The 22,549-nt window shown below is 42.5% G+C and overlaps 1 long non-coding RNA gene across 2 annotated transcripts in view; it reads left to right on the top strand.

Moving 5' to 3' along the window:
* The first annotated feature begins 1,914 nt into the window (after positions 1 to 1,914).
* LOC140427304 (uncharacterized) overlaps positions 1,915 to 22,549 on the top strand; it is a 52,977-nt gene continuing 32,342 nt past the window's right edge. The window contains exon 1 of one of the 2 annotated variants that reach the window (XR_011948454.1): positions 1,915 to 2,186. This is a non-coding gene — a long non-coding RNA (uncharacterized lncRNA). Of the gene's footprint in view, positions 2,187 to 3,171; positions 3,311 to 22,549 lie in introns of those variants that run through there. The other variant, XR_011948455.1, reaches the window with a different exon arrangement.

A 22,549-nucleotide genomic window follows, 5' to 3' on the forward strand; every position in this document is an offset into this window, starting at 1 on the left:
TTTCCTTGATTTTACTGGCCAGTATTCTTTGAAGTCCTGTTTTTGATTTCATAACTTCCTTTTTAATTTTGCCCATACGCTATTTATAACTCCTTTAGATTTTGAGCCCTTACTATTTTGTCGTAAGCTTCCATTTTTTGTTTTATCCTCTGCTGTAAGATCCTTGACATCCAGAGAGCTCTGAGTTTGTTAGTTCCAGCCTTTTTCTTTAAAGGAACATACTTGCTCTGAACGCTCACCTTCTTTTGAATGTCTCCCTCAGATCTGGCATGAATTTACCTTCCAGTTTCCAGTCCACTTAAGTCAGCTTAGTAAAATTAGCTTTTCCCAAATTGAGAATATTTTATTCCTAGTTTTTCTTTTTCCTTTTCCACAATTCCGTTTTAAACTAAATCATGATCCCCAATTGATATTTTTTCCCCATGCCCAGTTTCATTCCCTAAAACTAAGTTCAGAACAGCCTATTTTTTTATTGGGCTTGCTATACTGGCTAAAGGTTCTCTTGCATGTACCTTCAGGATTCTGCTCCTCCTGTGTGCTGCAGAATCTGGAACTCAGAAAAATGCAGTTAGAAATAGTCGCTTCTTCTTTTTCACCCGTTTGGATGGTCCGAATTCATACTGATATCTGACATTATACAAGTGCAATGTATTCTAGATAAATTCTGTTATGTATCAGAGTAACACCATTGGCTGATGGAATGTCACGTGTCATGCAATGACACCTTCGAAGCGTTTTGCGGGCTTTTGTGGAGTTCACCTTTTTACTCTGAGCAGCATCTTGTTAACAAACCCCTTGCACTATCTTATATAAACTCAATGTGTGACACCGCTGTTTCTTTCTCTTTGCGGCTCCAACAAAGAACATAACAAAAGAGAAACTGCCGACGAGATCTGGGCCGTAAACAAAAAACGGAAGAAAAACAACTTTCGATGACTATTTTGTGAGCCAGTAGAAGGAATTATCGATCGAGATCCAGGCCCATACACCATCGGGAGTGAAGGCGGGAGAAATATTGTTGACTTCCAAGGCAAAATCATCATTGTGGCAAGTAAGAACAACTCTCAAGTAAACATTAGGACACCGTACGGTTTGTAGCGGGGTATTAGCGAATCATCCAGCCGATCGTGACAACCTCGAGTGCAAGTAAAATGTTTGTTTTAAAAAAGCTGTCAGGCAGCTGCGAATTACTGGGGGTTAACTTCAAACGGAGGATCGAGGTTTTCAGTGCACTCACTGTTACAGTGGGTAGTGCTGCAGACACTGCGCTTGGGGCACTGAAACAGACCACGGGAACACGAACTATGGGACTTTTGGCTCTTCAACCTTGTGCCCGAGAATTGATAGCAGGGCACAGAAACAGTTAGTCTGCTTGTGCACTCGGGAGTTTGTCTGCTTTAAGCAGAGAGAAAATAAACAGCTGGGAAGGCTGAGTAAAATGATCAGGGAGCTGCAATCCAAAAATGGCAGGAAGAAAAGGCGCCATGGATGCATTTGATCAGGAGGAGGAGACATGGAATTCTTATGAGGAAAGGTTCCAGTCGTTCCTTAAAGCCAATCAGACACCAGCAGACCTGCATACTGCGACCTTTCTCAGGTCAGTTAGGAGGAAAACATTCATGCTGCCACAGAATTCAGCACACCCAGCTAAACCTGGAGACAAGTCATATGATGAGTTAATGACTGCCTTGCAAGAACATTTCTCTCCCTGTCCACAGTTAATAGCTGAAAGATTCCACTTTCGCCATCGTGCACAGGAGGAAGGGGGAAAACATTTCACAATTTGTTGCATCACTAAGAAAACTAGCAAAGTACTGTGAATTTGGCCAGACTTTGGATGATACACTTCATGACCGATTGGCTTGTTGCCTCTGGAAGAAGCCATCCAAAGAAAGCTGTTGACTGAAGGCATATTAACTTTAAAATCTTCCACCTTGGACGAGCTGACAGAGGACTTGGACCTGTCGATGGGACAAGAACTCAGGCACCTCCAAATTAAACACTTTCTCGGCAAGGAGGGGTCAAAGTACCCCAGGGCCCCCAGAGACACTCCACTAGAGGAACTAATCAACACAGACAGTAAGGAGGGGGGGAACTGTGGGAGCATATGCGGATGGTTTCTGGACAGAGCAAGACTACCACTGGACAAAGCTAAATGGAAATGGGAGGACGAATTGCGGACAGAGGTGGGTTGGGGACTCTGGAGCGAAGCACTGAGCAGTGCCAATGCCACCTCCTCCTGTGCCAGGCTAAGCCGCATGCAGTTTAAAGTGGTGCACAGAGCCCAACTGACTAGAACCCGAATGAGCAGGCTCTTCCCGGAGGTGAAGGACAACTGTGAACAGTGCCAGGGAGGCCCGGCCAACCACGCCCATATGTTCTGGGCATTCCTCAGACTTGTTGAGTCCTGGGCAGCCTTCTTCGAGACAATGTGCTGGGTTGTGGGGGTAAGGGTGGAGCCTTGCCCGTGAGTGGCAGCTTTGAGGGCATTGGACCAGCCAGATCTTCATATGGGGAAGAGGGCCGATGCCCTGGCTTTGGAATCCCTGATCGCACGCCGGAGAATCCTGCACGGCTGGCGACCGGCGGAACCACCCACAACTGCAGACTGTCTGGCAGATCTGGCAAATTTCTCTTCCTGGAGAAGCTCAAGTATACCATCCGAGGATCGGATGAGAGCTTTCACAAAGCGTGGGGGCCATTAATCAGCCTGTTGCAAGACTTGCTCGAGGCCAATAGTGATTAGGAGGAGTTGGGGGTGGGGGGCGGAATGAGAGGGAGGAAGTCAAAGGAAGGCACACACAAGACAAGGGGGGAGGGGAGGGAAGGGAACCCAAGGGAAGCCCAAAACAAAACACAGGGACAAGGGGGGAGGGGAAAGGTCCGGCACCTCCCAACAATACAAACACTAAGAGGGGAATTCAACCATCAACGGGCGAAGGGGAGGGGGTTTGGGGGGACCTCATGTAAGAACCGATGTAAATAAGACACAAAAGAGCTTGGACAAAGAGTCATTGGACTCAAAACATTAGGGCCGGGATTCTACGACCCCCCCCCCCCCCCCCCCCCCCCCGGCCGGGTCGGAGAATCCCCGGGGGGAGGCGTGAATCCCGCCCCGCCGCCCCAACGCCAGCTGCCGTATTCTCCGGCGCCGTTTCTTGGGCGGCGGCGGGATTCCCGCCACACCGGTCGGGGGCCGTTGACAGCACCCCCGCCGATTCTCCAGGCCCCAATGGGCCGAGCGGCCGTCCATTTTTGGCCAGTCCCGCCGGCGTGAATTACTCACCTCACGCACGGCAAGACCTAGCAGGTGAGTATGCGGGGACGGTCCTCGGGGGTGCATGGGGGGGGGATCCGACCCCTGGGGGGGGGGGGGGTTGGCCATGGTGGCCTGGCCCGCGATTCTTGCCCACCGATCTGCGGGTGGGCTTGTCCGTGGGGGCACTTCTCTCTTCCGCGCCGGGCCGCTGTAGGACTTTGCCATATTTCCCGGGGGCCGGCGCGGAGAAGAGAACCCCCCGCGCATGCGCGAAAATATGCCAGCCGGTCTGCACATGCGCAAACTCGGCTGGAGCAGCAGCAACCCCATGCAGCGTCCACCTAGCCCCCGGAAATGCGGAGAATTCCGCATTTTCGGAGGCTGTTGACGTCGGAGTGGTTAGCGCCAGTTTTCCCGCCGGCATGGGGACTTAGTCCCCAGAAGGGAGAATCCCGCTCTAGCTCTTTACTCTCCCGACAGATGCTGCCAGACCTGCTGAGATTTTCCAGCTCACAGACCGCTGCAAAGTCTATAGAGCATGTTTACCAGTTGTTACCAAGCTGAAGGCTCACCAATACCAAAGTGTCAAGTCAGTTTAAGAATAGAAAGCTTGGGACTTCCGGTGGCGGCTATGAAGGAGTAAGTCGCATATTTGGTGGCTCCTGCTCGGGTCGGACGTTTGGACCTTTTCCCCCGATTTTCATAGAATTTTATCATAGAATTTACAGTGCAGAAGGAGACCATTCAGCCCATCGAGTCTGCATCGGCTCTTGGAAAGAGCACTCTACCCAAGGTCAACACCTCCATCCTATCCCCATAACCCAGTAACCCCACCCAACACTAAAGGGCAATTTTGGACACTAAGGGCAATTTATCATGGCCAATCCACCTAACCTGCACATCTTTGGACTGTGGGAGGAAACCGGAGCACCCGGAGGAAACCCACGCACACACGAGGAGGATGTGCAGACTCCGATTTTCTATCGGACTTGATTACTGAGGCAATTGTGTACTGGATTCCCACATCAGTGCATGGAGAGAAGGACTAGAAGTGCTCGTAAAGGCAGAAACAGAAGGACAGAGAAGGCTTGGGCTGAAGCTGCACCGGGAGTAAGCATGGCGGAGGACCGGACCTCTGGCTTGTCGACCCAGCAGTCAACGGAGCAGCTGATACAAGTTATCCAGGAGGGCTTTGCCAAGCAGAAGCAAATGCACAAGACTGGGCGATTCATAAAGTAGAGAAGATGCTAGCTGACCAGGAGGAACATCAAACAGCGGTGGAGTTGGAGGTGGGGATGCTGAGAGACCAGCAGAAAAGGCACCTGGAGAAGGTGGAGGACCTAGAGAACAGGTCCCGCCGGCAAAGCTTGAGAATCGTTGGGCTCCCGGAGGGATCCGAAGTAGCGGACGCTGGGGCATACCTAGCGGCTATGTTCGAGAAGCTGCTGGGGGATGGGGCATTCCCCCGACCCTTGGAGGTGGACAGGGCTCACAGAGCGCTCGCGGGGAAGCCGTGAATAGGAGACCCCCTGAGGGCAATGGTGGTGAGATTCCACAGGTGTTTGGATAAGGAGCGTATTTTACAATGGGCCAAGCAGACACGGAGCTGTAAATGGGACAACAGTATCCTTCGGATTTATCAGGACCTGAGTGCGGAGGTGGCCAAGAGAAGAGCGGGATTTAACCAGATCAGGTCGACCCTTTTCAAGAAAAAGGTGAAGTTCTGGCTGTTGTATCCGGCCTGCCTCTGGGTCACATACGAGGAGCAACATTTCTCTTTCGAATCGGCTGAGGAAGCGCTGGACTTCGCGAAAAGGAAAGGACTGGCGTCGGACTGAGAACTTTGAACTCTGCTACAACATTTATATTTTTTAAAGTTTCTTGTTTTTCGTTTTGCGGACGTTATTTGTAATACCTGCTGTATGGATCTGGGGCCAGTTGCAGAGCTAAGTGAGTTAAAGTTTGTATTTGCACTGTTGGGGGATGGAGGTGTGTTTGTTCAGATGCTGGATCTTTTGCTTGATCTTTTCTTTGTTCAACTTGTTTTTTTTTCTCTGTCGGGCAATTTTGTTGGGATTGTTTTTCATTTGAATATGTATGTATGAGCGGAGGGTGGGTGGGGAGGGAACAATAGGTGAGAGATTGTCTGGCGCCAGGGACGAGGGCCACCAAGCTAGCTGGGCGGGCTAGCTTATGGAAGCATAGTGGGCGGGGTGAGCAGATGTTAGGCTTATCAAAGGGGTTGATTTATTTTATGCTGTTACTAGGGGAGGAGGGGGTAAAATGTTCTGCTGACGAGGGAGGGACTTTTGCTGAGGGACAGAGAGGAGGTCGGAGGCGGAGGCTGCCTGGGGGCGGGCCGGTGGAGGCGTGGGGCGTGGGCTAATGACTGGCCCAAGAGAGGGGATGGCTGATCGGCGAGGGGGGAGAGGGGGTGATGAGCCCCCCCAACTAGAGTGATCGCCTGGAATGTAAGAGGGCTCAATGGGCCGGTCAAGAGGGCACGCGTGTTCATGAACCTTAGAAGACTGAAGGCAGACGTGGTAATTCTGCAGGAGATGCACCTTAGAGTAGCTGACCAGATTAGATTAAGGAAAGGTTGGGTCAGGCAGGTTTTTCACTCGGGACTGGACTTGAAGACTAGAGGGGTTGCGATCCTGATCAACAAGTGAGTGGTGTTTGAGGCGGGAAGAATAGAATGTGGGAGGCCGGCACGTTATGGTCAGTGGGAAATTGGAGGGGGTGTAGGTGGTACTAGTAAATGTATATGCGCCAAACTGGGACGATGTGGACTTTAGAAAGAGGATGCTGGGGAAGATACTGACCTGGATTCGCATAAGCTGGTCATAGGAGGGGACTTCAACGCAGTTATTGACCCTGGTTTAGACCAGCCAAGCTCAAAAACGGGCAGGGTGCCAGCAATGACTCAGGAGCTAAAAAGGTTTATGGAGCAAATGGGGGGTGGACTCATGGATATTTGGGCAGCCAAGAGTGAAGGAGTTCTCCTTCTACTCACACGTTCATAAAGTGTACTTCCGGATTGATTTGTTTATTCTGAGCAGGGGTCTACTATTGCTCTGTTTGTTTGGTTCTAAATATGGCGGTCAATATGGTCGCCTTCCTTAATTCTATTTACGTTTGCTTTAGAGTCGCAGGTATCTTTCGATACCGTCACAAGGTTCAAACCCGAATACTGATCAAAGAGCCGATACACCAGTTAGTTAGTTCAAAGTCAATACTATTTATTTACACACACAGCATTATCTACTCATGCACAAAATACTACAGACTAAACTAAAGCCTATACTTAGCTTCGGGCGCCCACTCAGTCAGAGGAACAATGGCCGTTGTTCCGATCTGAGGCTGCTGGGGTCGAAGTGGTGAAGGGGAACAGCTAAGGTCGTCCGTCTGGTAGCGAGCATTGACCTTGGACTTACTTGCTTCTGGTGTAGCTGGTGGAAGTATCTCTCCACTTTGAGAGCCGATTCCAAGAGAGCGATTCTCTCTTGGGGCCTTCTTCTTATCCCCGAAGGGGTTTCGCGCGCTTTTGGGTGGGCCTTGAACTTGGCTCCAATCAATTGGGCCGTATCTTGATCACTTGTATTGATCTTGACCAATAAAGGGGTGGGTGCCCTGATGGCTGGGCCTGTCCTAGGTGGCCGTTGGCCTGGCTTTGTTTGTGCTTTCGGTTTGGGGAACTGGCGGCGTGAGGTCTGGAGCCAGATCAGTTACTTAAGTATCTCCCTTTGTTCCCGGAGATGGACCATCAATATGCTAATGGACCTACAGTTTCAGTCTCGTCTGGGAGCTGCGGTTCCAATGCACGTACAGGCTCTGTGCCTGCTTGCTTTCTTAGCATTGGCCATAGTTCCCTGCAATCTTTGTAAACATCCATTTTGTATTCTGGATGTGGCCATCCCAGATGCCTACATTCCCTCCTTGTGATCCTCAACGCGAAGGATCACATTACCACGTTGTCTTCATTCTCCATCCAAGTCGCGCACCCATAAGCACTAACAGGCTCTACACTGCTCTCTCCTATGAATTGAAACTTTTACCTAAATTATTTTATGTACATACATCATTATAAAATTCTACGGGGCGCTATGACATTCAGGCTGCATTACAAAATTTAAAAAACTGGAACCTCTAACTGTCCTTAACTAAACTATCCTCAATCAATCAAAATAATTTACAACATTTTAAACTGTACAATAGCAGCAACACAGGTCTCTCTGGCTTGGCAGTCAAGCACAGATTTTACACTTCTTTATTAGAGCGAAACAAACACACACAAAAAACGGATGTACTTTAATTCACTTAAAGGGGTTGGGGGATTTGTTGAAGTCCAAAAATAGGGGATCTGAAGGGTGCGGGAGGGTTTCCTCCACCATTTCCTGAGTCTAAGGGTCTGAACGACAATGCAGGGTATCGCCAGTACTAACACTGCTTCCACAATGTAGGACAGGGACATGACACCTCCCCCCAAGAAGAAAAAATTAACCATCAACTTCAAGATGGTTTCATTTTTCCCTTTTGCACCATCCACTAAGAAATGTACACAGTAAATATACATTTTCGTTTTTAAAAAAAACCAACACATGCAAACAGGTATAATAATATAGTCCATTTTTCTAGGTTCTTCTTCCTCCAACCGAAAACCTTCTCAATTGACAGTCTCTTTGAACAAAGTCTGCACGATCCATCCATTCCTCTACTCCTCAGCATTTCTCTTTAGAATCAGATACTTTAGTTTAATCTGACCACAGAGTCCCTTGCAATGCTCCAATACAGGAGCATTGGTGATCACAGCTTTCAGGCAGTCAAATGCCTGTTGAAAGTCTGCTGTCCATTGAAATTTTTTACGTTTCTTCAGCAATTCCATCAGTGGAGTAATCATGCCACAAAACCTTTGCACAACTGTTCGATCAAATTCATTCATGCTAGGAGATTGCATTATTTCCCTTCGTCTTGAGGATAACGGAAACTCCGCATGGAAAGTGATTCGGGCTTCTCCAAATTCACTTTCGGCTAGGTTCATCACCAAACCCGTCGCCTGAAGTCAATCGAAGAACTCCACACGATGTTTTAAATATTCTTTCCGTGCCTGGAAGATGAAAATAAAAGCAGATTGTCCCACTTTCTCCATGCAATCCTTCAGTGGTGGGATAGGATAAGAGTCCGTTCTTGTAATTGCATTCACTTTTCTATAGTCCACACACAACCGTTGGGTACCATCTGATCTAGGTACCATCACTCTGGGTGAGCTCCATTTGCTGCAACCCACTTCCATTATGCCATTCTTCAGCATACTCTCAATCTCTGTTAACCTGTGCCAATTTTAAAGGATTAAGTCTATATGGATGCTGTTTGATAGGAACAGCGTTTCCCACATCTACATCATATATAGCCATTTTAGTACTTCCCAATTTATCTCTACAAACTTGCCCATGTGATATCAATAACTATTTCAGGTCAGTTTGTTTTTCCTCTGGAAGGTAACTTAACAATTCATCCCAATTTTTAAGAACATCCTCATTTTTTAATTTAATTTGAGGTATGTCAAATTCACAGTTATCTGGATTTGGTTCGTCACTTTGAGTTAGAATCATTAAAACCTTCTCCTGTTTCTCTCCTTCCCTTTCAAAGTACCTTTTAAGCATATTCACATGACACACTCGGTGAGTCTTCCTTCTATCTGGTGTTTTTACCACATAATTCACCTCACTTAATTTCCTTTCAATCGGATACGGTCCACAACACCTAGCTTTTAAAGGCTCCCCTACCACTGGTAACAACACTAAAACTTTACCCCACTGGCAAAACTACGAACTTTGGATTTCTTGTCCGCATCCTGTTTCATCACATTTTGTGCAACTTTCAAATGTTGTCTAGCCAATTCACCTGCTCTATTTAATCGTTCCCTAAAATTTGACACGTAATCCAATAGTGTAATTTCCGATTTCTCACCCACCAATTTTTCCTTAATCAATTTAAGTGGTCCTCTTACCTCATGACCAAAAATTAGTTCAAAAGGACTACATTTGGTAGACTCATTAGATGCATCCCTAATTGCAAATAATATGAATGGAATTCCTTTATCCCAATCCTCTGGATAATCTTGACAATACGTCCTCAACATTGACTTTAATGTCTGATGCCACCTTTCTAACGCTCCCTGCAATTCTGGATGGTACGCAGTTAATTTAAATTGTTTTATTCCTAAGCTATCCAGAACTTCTTTGAATAACTTTGAAGTAAAATTTGTTCCTTGATCCGATTGAATTTCTGTGGGTAGTCCATATCTAGTAAAGAATTTAAGTAACTCCTCCACAATCCTTTTAGCTATAATATTACGTACTGGAATGGCCTCTGGAAACCTAGTAGACACATCCATTACAGTCAAAAGATATTGATTCCCACTTTTTGTTTTAGGAAGCGGTCCTACACAATCGATTAGGACCCTTGTAAAAGGTTCCTCAAATGCTGGAATGGGTATTACGGGAGCTGGTTTTATCACTGCTTGAGGTTTCCCTATCACTTGACATGTGAGACATGATTGACAAAATCTAACTACATCTTTAGTCCAGGCCAATAAAAATGTTTCTGGATTTTAGCTTGAGTTTTCCTTATTCTCAAATGACCTCCCACTGGTACCTCATGTGCAACTCGCAACACCTCCTTTCTATATCCTATCAGCAATACTACTTGATGAACTTCTGCCCACTTTTCATCCGCCTGCATATGTACAGGTCTCCATTTTCTCATCAAGACTTCATTTTTACGGTAATAACACTCTGGTATACTCTCAGATTCCTCTTCCGTATATGCTTTCTGATATATCCGTTTTATTTCTACATCTTTCTGTTGTAACTCCGCCAATTTTCCTGAACTAAAAATATCCATCACATCCTCTACCTGTTCTTGTTCTTTTTCAACCACCTGATCAAAAATCGTTTCTGATAATTGCACTTCAACTTCATCTTCACTCTTTGATTTCTCCTCTTGTCTGAACCTGTGACTTTGCGATCTTGTTACTACACAATCCGGGAAAATCCCAGGATATTCATCCTTCAACCCTTCAGTTGACTGATTTTCCACTGGCTTATCAACCACAGTAGGCATCACTCCCACCTGCGATCCAGCTATATCATTACCCAAGATAAACTGTATTCCTGGACAAGATAGTTTCTCTATTACTCCTACTACCACTTCACCACTCTTCACTGGACTTTCCAACCTTACCTTATATAATGGAACGCTACTCCTCTCACCCTGAATTCCACATATCACCACCTTTTCTGGCAACATTCTTCCCAAACTACATAATTCCTCATCTCTTACCATTAAAGATTGACTAGCCCCTGTATCTCTTAAAATTGTGACTTCTTTATCTGCTCCTCCTGATACACATGAGTAAACTTTACTCACACAAGTAAATTCTTTAAAGACATCTGGCACCTTCTTAACAATTACTTCTTGAACAGGCTGTACAATCGTTTGCACCTCCTTCGCTTCCCTTGGGCTTTCCTTTACCACTCTAACAAATCCCACTGTCTTATCCTGTTTTACCACATCAGCCTTCCCAGTGCTTTTCTTCAACCACCAACACCATGTGACTTTACATGGCCTAGTTTATTACAGTGAAAACATTTGAAATTTTTCATTTCTTTTCCACCCTCCTGGATTTCTTTTTTAATCTGAGGTACACTCTCTTTATTGTCTCCCATCAGATAACCTTTACCTTTACCACTTGAGTATTTCTCATGTCCCCAGTTTCTATCCCTCACCGGCTGAAACTGATGTCGGAAACCAATCTTTGATTTATGAACTAATTCATAATCATCTGCCATTTCCGCTGCTAAAAAACGCAGTTTTAACCCTCTGTTCTTCCACATGAGTTCTCACTACATCAGGAATTTAATTTTTTAACTCCTCCAAAAGTATAATTTCTCTGAGAGCTTCATACGTTTGGTCTATTTTCAAAGCCCTTATCCACCTATCAAAATTACTCTGATGGAGCCTTTCAAACTCCATGTATGTTTGACCAAATTCTTTCCTTAAATTTCTAAACCTTTGTCTGTAAGCTTCAGGCACTAGCTCATATGCACTGAAGATGAATTTCTTCACTTCCTCATATGTTCCAAATACCTCCTCCAGTAGTGATGCAAACATTTCACGAGCTCTACCTACCAGCTTTGTTTGAATCAGTAACACCCACATGTCCTGTGGCCATTTAATTTGTTTAGCTACCTTCTCAAATTAAATGAAAAAGGCTTCCACTTCCTTCTCGTTAAACCTTGGCAATGCTTGGACATATTTAAATAGATTCCCACCAAGCCTTCGACTATGATGCTCTTTCTCACTATCCTCATCACTATCATCCAACTGTACGTTTCCCTTTACGTCTGCCAATTTTAACTGATTGTCATGTTTCACGGCCATTTTCTGAAGTTCAAACTCCCTCTCTTTATCTTTTTCCCTGATCTGTATCTCCCTTTTTTTTCTTTTTGTTCTGCTAGGGCTATTCTTTCTTTTCTCCTTTCTTCTCTCTCCTTTTCTTTTTTCCTCTCTCTCTCTTTCTTTTTCCTCTCTCTCTCTTTCTCTTTCTTTTTCCTCTCTCTCTCTTTCTCTTTCTTTTTCCTCTCTCTCACTGTCCTATTCAAGCCACTTGAATTCTTTCTCATGTTCCATTTGTTTAATTTGCAACTGAATTTTTGCCATTTCCAATGAGTCAAACTCTATCTCAGGCAACTTTAAATGCTTAACCACCGCCATAATTACCTCATCTTTTCGCATTTTGTCAGGTAATGTTAACTGCAATGTTCTTGCCAAATCTAACAGTCTGCTTTTCGTTTCTGGCCATAAAGTACTACCTGTAACCATCTCCACCCCCGAAATCTTCTGAGCCTCTGAAAGAGCCATTGTTCACAACACTCTCCCCACTTAAACTAAAATACCACACCGGAAAAGCAACAATCCTTCACTGTCTTTAAGTTCACAAAAGCCAATCCAATAGATAGACTTTTATCCCCCTCCAGCCCCCAAATGTTATGGGTGAGGCCTTTTCAGAACCCCAAAATGTATCATGGAGTTCAACCAACCTCTCCCTTTAATGGATTTGTTGCTTTTCCTAGCACACGGCTTTTTCCCTAGGTGTGGGATTACAATTATGGATACGTGGGTTTTTAAACACAAAACACTGTTTATTCCATGAACTCAACCTACCATCTTAAATAAACATTGGATCTCTTAACACCCCTTACTTCAAAGATAACTCAGAAAATATTGCAACCGTAAATAATTCCTTAAAATGTTCCTTCAAACTTCCAAGAGACTTAACACCTTTAAACAGAATCACTTCAGGTTAAAAGTTTTACTATTATGAGTTTAAATCACCCAAATGATCCAGAGATGGTATTTTATGGCAGAGATCCAGCTCACTGCAAAACACAGACACACACCCAGCTCTTTTTCCAACTGCAAAACTAAACTGCAAAACACAGACTGCAAAATGGCTGACCATACCTCAGCTCCACCCACTCTCTGACATCACTGTTTCCTTAAAGGTACATTGCTTAAACATCCATGTCTTAAAGGTACTCTCACATGACACTTCACCCCAAGAAGAAAAAATTATCCATCAACTTCAAGATGGTTTCATTTTTCCCTTTTGCACCATCCACTAAGAAATGTACACAGTAAATATACATTTTCGTTTTTTAAAAAAACCAACACATGCAAACAGGTATAATAATATAGTCCATTTTTCTAGGTTCTTCTTCCTCCAACCGAAAACCTTCTCAATTGACAGTCTCTTTGAACAAAGTCTGCACGATCCATCCATTCCTCTACTCCTCAGCATTTCTCTTTAGAATCAGATACTTTAGTTTAATCTGACCACAGAGTCCCTTGCAATGCTCCAATACAGGAGCATTGGTGATCACAGCTTTCAGGCAGTCAAATGCCTGTTGAAAGTCTGCTGTCCATTGAAATTTTTTACGTTTCTTCAGCAATTCCATCAGTGGAGTAATCATGCCACAAAACCTTTGCACAACTGTTCGATCAAATTCATTCATGCTAGGAGATTGCATTATTTCCCTTCGTCTTGAGGATAACGGAAACTCCGCATGGAAAGTGATTCGGGCTTCTCCAAATTCACTTTCGGCTAGGTTCATCACCAAACCCGTCGCCTGAAGTCGATCGAAGAACTCCACACGATGTTTTAAATATTCTTTCCGTGCCTGGAAGATGAAAATAAAAGCAGATTGTCCCACTTTCTCCATGCAATCCTTCAGTGGTGGGATAGGATAAGAGTCCGTTCTTGTAATTGCATTCACTTTTCTATAGTCCACACACAACCGTTGGGTACCATCTGATCTAGGTACCATCACTCTGGGTGAGCTCCATTTGCTGCAACCCACTTCAATTATGCCATTCTTCAGCATACTCTCAATCTCTGTTAACCTGTGCCAATTTTAAAGGATTAAGTCTATATGGATGTTGTTTGATAGGAACAGCGTTTCCCACATCTACATCATATATAGCCATTTTAGTACTTCCCAATTTATCTCTACAAACTTGCCCATGTGATATCAATAACTATTTCAGGTCAGTTTGTTTTTCCTCTGGAAGGTAACTTAACAATTCATCCCAATTTTTAAGAACATCCTCATTTTTCAATTTAATTTGAGGTATGTCAAATTCACAGTCATCTGGATTTGGTTCGTCACTTTGAGTTAGAATCATTAAAACCTTCTCCTGTTTCTCTCCTTCCCTTTCAAAGTACCTTTTAAGCATATTCACATGACACACTCGGTGAGTCTTCCTTCTATCTGGTGTTTTTACCACATAATTCACCTCACTTAATTTCCTTTCAATCGGATACGGTCCACAACACCTAGCTTTTAAAGGCTCACCTACCACTGGTAACAACACTAAAACTTTATCCCCACTGGCAAAACTACGAACTTTGGATTTCTTGTCCGCATCCTGTTTCATCACATTTTGTGCAACTTTCAAATGTTGTCTAGCCAATTCACCTGCTCTATTTAATCGTTCCCTGAAATTTGACACGTAATCCAATAGTGTAATTTCCGATTTCTCACCCACCAATTTTTCCTTAATCAATTTAAGTGGTCCTCTTACCTCATGACCAAAAATTAGTTCAAAAGGACTAAATTTGGTAGACTCATTAGATGCATCCCTAATTGCAAATAATATGAATGGAATTCCTTTATCCCAATCCTCTGGATAATCTTGACAATACGTCCTCAACATTGACTTTAATGTCTGATGCCACTTTTCTAACGCTCCCTGCGATTCTGGATGGTACGCAGTTAATTTAAATAGTTTTATTCCTAAGCTATCCATAACTTCTTTGAATAACTTTGAAGTAAAATTTGTTCCTTGATCCGATTGAATTTCTGTGGGTAGTCCATATCTAGTAAAGAATTTAAGTAACTCCTCCACAATCCTTTTAGCTATAATATTACGTACTGGAATGGCCTCTGGAAACCTAGTAGACACATCCATTACAGTCAAAAGATATTGATTTCCACTTTTTGTTTTAGGAAGCGGTCCTACACAATCGATTAGGACCCTTGTAAAAGGTTCCTCAAATGCTGGAATGGGTATTACGGGCGCTGGTTTTATCTCTGCTTGAGGTTTCCCTATCACTTAACATGTGAGACATGATTGACAAAATCTAACTACATCTTTAGTCCAGGCCAATAAAAATGTTTCTGGATTTTAGCTTGAGTTTTCCTTATTCTCAAATGACCTCCCACTGGTACCTCATGTGCAACTCGCAACACCTCCTTTCTATACCCTATCAGCAATACTACTTGATGAACTTCTGCCCACTTTTCATCCGCCTGCATATGTACAGGTCTCCATTTTCTCATCAAGACTTCATTTTTACGGTAATAACACTCTGGTATACTCTCAGATTCCTCTTCCGTATATGCTTTCTGATATATCGGTTTTATTTCTACATCTTTCTGTTGTAACTCCGCCAATTTTCCTGAACTAAAAATATCCATCACATCCTCTACCTGTTCTTGTTCTTTTTCAACCACCTGATCAAAAATCGTTTCTGATAATTGCACTTCAACTTCATCTTCACTCTTTGATTTCTCCTCATATCTTAACCTGTGACTTTGCGACCTTGTTACTACACAATCCGGGAAAATCCCAGGATATTCATCCTTCAACCCTTCAGTTGACTGATTTTCCACTGGCTTATCAACCACAGTAGGCATCACTCCCACCTGTGATCCATCTATATCATTACCCAAGATAAACTGTATTCCTGGACAAGATAATTTCTCTATTACTCCTACTACCACTTCACCACTTTTCACTGGACTTTCCAACCTTACCTTATATAATGGAACGCTACTCCTCTCACCCTGAATTCCACATATCACCACCTTTTCTGGCAACATTCTTCCCAAACTACATAATTCCTCATCTCTTACCATTAAAGATTGACTAGCCCCTGTATCTCTTAAAATTGTGACTTCTTTATCTGCTCCTCCTGATACACATGAGTAAACTTTACTCACACAAGTAAATTCTTTAAAGACATCTGGCACCTTCTTAACAATTACTTCTTGAACAGGCTGTACAATCGTTTGCACCTCCTTCGCTTCCCTTGGGCTTTCCTTTACCACTCTAACAAATCCCACTGTCTTATCCTGTTTTACCACATCAGCCTTCTCAGTGCTTTTCTTCAACCACCAACACCATGTGACTTTACATGGCCGAGTTTATTACAGTGAAAACATTTGAAATTTTTCATTTCTTTTCCACCCTCCTGGATTTCTTTTTTAATCTGAGGTACACTCTCTTTATTGTCTCCCATCAGATAACCTTTACCTTTACCACTTGAGTATTTCTCATGTCCCCAGTTTCTATCCCTCACCGGCTGAAACTGATGTCAGAAACCAATCTTTGATTTATGAACTAATTCATAATCATCTGCCATTTCCGCTGCTAAAAACGCAGTTTTAACCCTCTGTTCTTCCACATGAGTTCTCACTACATCAGGAATTGAATTTTTTAACTCCTCCAAAAGTATAATTTCTCTGAGAGCTTCATACGTTTGGTCTATTTTCAAAGCCCTTATCCACCTATCAAAATTACTCTGATGGAGCCTTTCAAACTCCATGTATGTTTGACCAAATTCTTTCCTTAAATTTCTAAACCTTTGTCTGTAAGCTTCAGGCACTAGCTCATATGCACTGAAGATGAATTTCTGCACTTCCTCATATGTTCCAAATACCTCCTCCAGTAGTGATGCAAACATTTCACGAGCTCTACCCACCAGCTTTGTTTGAATCAGTAACACCCACATGTCCTGTGGCCATTTAATTTGTTTAGCTACCTTCTCAAATTAAATGAAAAAGGCTTCCACTTCCTTCTCGTTAAACCTTGGCAATGCTTGGACATATTTAAATAGATTCCCACCAAGCCTTCGACTATGATGCTCTTTCTCACTATCCTCATCACTATCATCCAACTGTACGTTTCCCTTTACTTCTGCCAATTTTAACTGATTGTCATGTTTCACGGCCATTTTCTGAAGTTCAAACTCCCTCTCTTTATCTTTTTCCCTGATCTGTATCTCCCTTTTTTTTTCTTTTTGTTCTGCTAGGGCTATTCTTTCTTTTCTCCTTTCTTCTCTCTCCTTTTCTTTTTTCCTCTCTCTCTCTTTCTTTTTCCTCTCTCTCTCTTTCTCTTTCTTTTTCCTCTCTCTCTCTTTCTCTTTCTTTTTCCTCTCACTCACTGTCCTATTCAAGCCACTTGAATTCTTTCTCATGTTTCATTTGTTTAATTTGCAACTGAATTTTTGCCATTTCCAATGAGTCAAACTCTATCTCAGGCAACTTTAAATGCTTAACCACCGCCATAATTACCTCATCTTTTCGCATTTTGTCAGGTAATGTTAACTGCAATGTTCTTGCCAAATCTAACAGTCTGCTTTTCGTTTCTGGCCATAAAGTACTACCTGTAACCATCTCCACCCCCGAAATCTTCTGAGCCTCTGAAAGAGCCATTGTTCACAACACTCTCCCCACTTAAACTAAAATACCACACCGGAAAAGCAACAATCCTTCACTGTCTTTAAGTTCACAAAAGCCAATCCAATAGATAGACTTTTATCCCCCTCCAGCCCCCAAGTGTTATGGGTGAGGCCTTTTCAGAACCCCAAAATGTATCATGGAGTTCAACCAACCTCTCCCTTTAATGGATTTGTTGCTTTTCCTAGCACACGGCTTTTTCCCTAGGTGTGGGATTACAATTATGGATACGTGGGTTTTTAAACACAAAACACTGTTTATTCCATGAACTCAACCTACCATCTTAAATAAACATTGGATCTCTTAACACCCCTTACTTCAAAGATAACTCAGAAAATATTGCAACCGTAAATAATTCCTTAAAATGTTCCTTCAAACTTCCAAGAGACTTAACACCTTTAAACAGAATCACTTCAGGTTAAAAGTTTTACTATTATGAGTTTAAATCACCCAAATGATCCAGAGATGGTATTTTATGGCAGAGATCCAGCTCACTGCAAAACACAGACACACACCCAGCTCTTTTTCCAACTGCAAAACTAAACTGCAAAACACAGACTGCAAAATGGCTGACCATACCTCTGCTCCACCCACTCTCTGACATCACTGTTTCCTTCAAGGTACATTGCTTAAACATCCATGTCTTAAAGGTACTCTCACATGACACTTCACCCCAAGAAGAAAAAATTATCCATCAACTTCAAGATGGTTTCATTTTTCCCTTTTGCACCATCCACTAAGAAATGTACACAGTAAATATACATTTTCGTTTTTTAAAAAAACCAACACATGCAAACAGGTATAATAATATAGTCCATTTTTCTAGGTTCTTCTTCCTCCAACCGAAAACCTTCTCAATTGACAGTCTCTTTGAACAAAGTCTGCACGATCCATCCATTCCTCTACTCCTCAGCATTTCTCTTTAGAATCAGATACTTTAGTTTAATCTGACCACAGAGTCCCTTGCAATGCTCCAATACAGGAGCATTGGTGATCACAGCTTTCAGGCAGTCAAATGCCTGTTGAAAGTCTGCTGTCCATTGAAATTTTTTACGTTTCTTCAGCAATTCCATCAGTGGAGTAATCATGCCACAAAACCTTTGCACAACTGTTCGATCAAATTCATTCATGCTAGGAGATTGCATTATTTCCCTTCGTCTTGAGGATAACGGAAACTCCGCATGGAAAGTGATTCGGGCTTCTCCAAATTCACTTTCGGCTAGGTTCATCACCAAACCCGTCGCCTGAAGTCGATCGAAGAACTCCACACGATGTTTTAAATATTCTTTCCGTGCCTGGAAGATGAAAATAAAAGCAGATTGTCCCACTTTCTCCATGCAATCCTTCAGTGGTGGGATAGGATAAGAGTCCGTTCTTGTAATTGCACTCACTTTTCTATAGTCCACACACAACCGTTGGGTACCATCTGATCTAGGTACCATCACTCTGGGTGAGCTCCATTTGCTGCAACCCACTTCAATTATGCCATTCTTCAGCATACTCTCAATCTCTGTTAACCTGTGCCAATTTTAAAGCATTAAGTCTATATGGATGTTGTTTGATAGGAACAGCGTTTCCCACATCTACATCATATATAGCCATTTTAGTACTTCCCAATTTATCTCTACAAACTTGCCCATGTGATATCAATAACTATTTCAGGTCAGTTTGTTTTTCCTCTGGAAGGTAACTTAACAATTCATCCCAATTTTTAAGAACATCCTCATTTTTCAATTTAATTTGAGGTATGTCAAATTCACAGTCATCTGGATTTGGTTCATCACTTTGAGTTAGAATCATTAAAACCTTCTCCTGTTTCTCTCCTTCCCTTTCAAAGTACCTTTTAAGCATATTCACATGACACACTCGGTGAGTCTTCCTTCTATCTGGTGTTTTTACCACATAATTCACCTCACTTAATTTCCTTTCAATCGGATACGGTCCACAACACCTAGCTTTTAAAGGCTCCCCTACCACTGGTAACAACACTAAAACTTTATCCCCACTGGCAAAACTACGAACTTTGGATTTCTTGTCCGCATCCTGTTTCATCACATTTTGTGCAACTTTCAAATGTTGTCTAGCCAATTCACCTGCTCTATTTAATCGTTCCCTGAAATTTGACACGTAATCCAATAGTGTAATTTCCGATTTCTCACCCACCAATTTTTCCTTAATCAATTTAAGTGGTCCTCTTACCTCATGACCAAAAATTAGTTCAAAAGGACTAAATTTGGTAGACTCATTAGATGCATCCCTAATTGCAAATAATATGAATGGAATTCCTTTATCCCAATCCTCTGGATAATCTTGACAATACGTCCTCAACATTGACTTTAATGTCTGATGCCACTTTTCTAACGCTCCCTGCAATTCTGGATGGTACGCAGTTAATTTAAATAGTTTTATTCCTAAGCTATCCATAACTTCTTTGAATAACTTTGAAGTAAAATTTGTTCCTTGATCCGATTGAATTTCTGTGGGTAGTCCATATCTAGTAAAGAATTTAAGTAACTCCTCCACAATCCTTTTAGCTATAATATTACGTACTGGAATGGCCTCTGGAAACCTAGTAGACACATCCATTACAGTCAAAAGATATTGATTCCCACTTTTTGTTTTAGGAAGCGGTCCTACACAATCGATTAGGACCCTTGTAAAAGGTTCCTCAAATGCTGGAATGGGTATTACGGGCGCTGGTTTTATCTCTGCTTGAGGTTTCCCTATCACTTGACATGTGAGACATGATTGACAAAATCTAACTACATCTTTAGTCCAGGCCAATAAAAATGTTTCTGGATTTTAGCTTGAGTTTTCCTTATTCTCAAATGACCTCCCACTGGTACCTCATGTGCAACTCGCAACACCTCCTTTCTATACCCTATCAGCAATACTACTTGATGAACTTCTGCCCACTTTTCATCTGCCTGCATATGTACAGGTCTCCATTTTCTCATCAAGACTTCATTTTTACGGTAATAACACTCTGGTATACTCTCAGATTCCTCTTCCGTATATGCTTTCTGATATATCCGTTTTATTTCTACATCTTTCTGTTGTAACTCCGCCAATTTTCCTGAACTAAAAATATCCATCACATCCTCCACCTGTTCTTGTTCTTTTTCAACCACCTGATCAAAAATCGTTTCTGATAATTGCACTTCAACTTCATCTTCACTCTTTGATTTCTCCTCTTGTCTTAACCTGTGACTTTGCGATCTTGTTACTACACAATCCGGGAAAATCCCAGGATATTCATCCTTCAACCCTTCAGTTGACTGATTTTCCACTGGCTTATCAACCACAGTAGGCATCACTCCCACCTGCGATCCAGCTATATCATTACCCAAGATAAACTGTATTCCTGGACAAGATAGTTTCTCTATTACTCCTACTACCACTTCACCACTCTTCACTGGACTTTCCAACCTTACCTTATATAATGGAACGCTACTCCTCTCACCCTGAATTCCACATATCACCACCTTTTCTGGCAACATTCTTCCCAAACTACATAATTCCTCATCTCTTACCATTAAAGATTGACTAGCCCCTGTATCTCTTAAAATTGTGACTTCTTTATCTGCTCCTCCTGATACACATGAGTAAACTTTACTCACACAAGTAAATTCTTTAAAGACATCTGGCACCTTCTTAACAATTACTTCTTGAACAGGCTGTACAATCGTTTGCACCTCCTTCGCTTCCCTTGGGCTTTCCTTTACCACTCTAACAAATCCCACTGTCTTATCCTGTTTTACCACATCAGCCTTCCCAGTGCTTTTCTTCAACCACCAACACCATGTGACTTTACATGGCCTAGTTTATTACAGTGAAAACATTTGAAATTTTTCATTTCTTTTCCACCCTCCTGGATTTCTTTTTTAATCTGAGGTACACTCTCTTTATTGTCTCCCATCAGATAACCTTTACCTTTACCACTTGAGTATTTCTCATGTCCCCAGTTTCTATCCCTCACCGGCTGAAACTGATGTCGGAAACCAATCTTTGATTTATGAACTAATTCATAATCATCTGCCATTTCCGCTGCTAAAAACGCAGTTTTAACCCTCTGTTCTTCCACATGAGTTCTCACTACATCAGGAATTGAATTTTTTAACTCCTCCAAAAGTATAATTTCTCTGAGAGCTTCATACGTTTGGTCTATTTTCAAAGCCCTTATCCACCTATCAAAATTACTCTGATGGAGCCTTTCAAACTCCATGTATGTTTGACCAAATTCTTTCCTTAAATTTCTAAACCTTTGTCTGTAAGCTTCAGGCACTAGCTCATATGCACTGAAGATGAATTTCTTCACTTCCTCATATGTTCCAAATACCTCCTCCAGTAGTGATGCAAACATTTCACGAGCTCTACCTACCAGCTTTGTTTGAATCAGTAACACCCACATGTCCTGTGGCCATTTAATTTGTTTAGCTACCTTCTCAAATTAAATGAAAAAGGCTTCCACTTCCTTCTCGTCAAACCTTGGCAATGCTTGGACATATTTAAATAGATTCCCACCAAGCCTTCGACTATGACGCTCTTTCTCACTATCCTCATCACTATCATCCAACTGTACGTTTCCCTTTACGTCTGCCAATTTTAACTGATTGTCATGTTTCACGGCCATTTTCTGAAGTTCAAACTCCCTCTCTTTATCTTTTTCCCTGATCTGTATCTCCCTTTTTTTTTCTTTTTGTTCTGCTAGGGCTATTCTTTCTTTTCTCCTTTCTTCTCTCTCCTTTTCTTTTTTCCTCTCTCTCTCTTTCTTTTTCCTCTCTCTCTCCTTCTCTTTCTTTTTCCAATCTCTCTCTTTCTCTTTCTTTTTCCTCTCTCTCACTGTCCTATTCAAGCCACTTGAATTCTTTCTCATGTTCCATTTGTTTAATTTGCAACTGAATTTTTGCCATTTCCAATGAGTCAAACTCTATCTCAGGCAACTTTAAATGCTTAACCACCGCCATAATTACCTCATCTTTTCGCATTTTGTCAGGTAATGTTAACTGCAATGTTCTTGCCAAATCTAACAGTCTGCTTTTCGTTTCTGGCCATAAAGTACTACCTGTAACCATCTCCACCCCCGAAATCTTCTGAGCCTCTGAAAGAGCCATTGTTCACAACACTCTCCCCACTTAAACTAAAATACCACACCGGAAAAGCAACAATCCTTCACTGTCTTTAAGTTCACAAAAGCCAATCC

This window comes from Scyliorhinus torazame, chromosome 7 (genome assembly GCF_047496885.1).
Source record: "Scyliorhinus torazame isolate Kashiwa2021f chromosome 7, sScyTor2.1, whole genome shotgun sequence".
Lineage (NCBI taxonomy): Eukaryota > Metazoa > Chordata > Chondrichthyes > Carcharhiniformes > Scyliorhinidae > Scyliorhinus > Scyliorhinus torazame.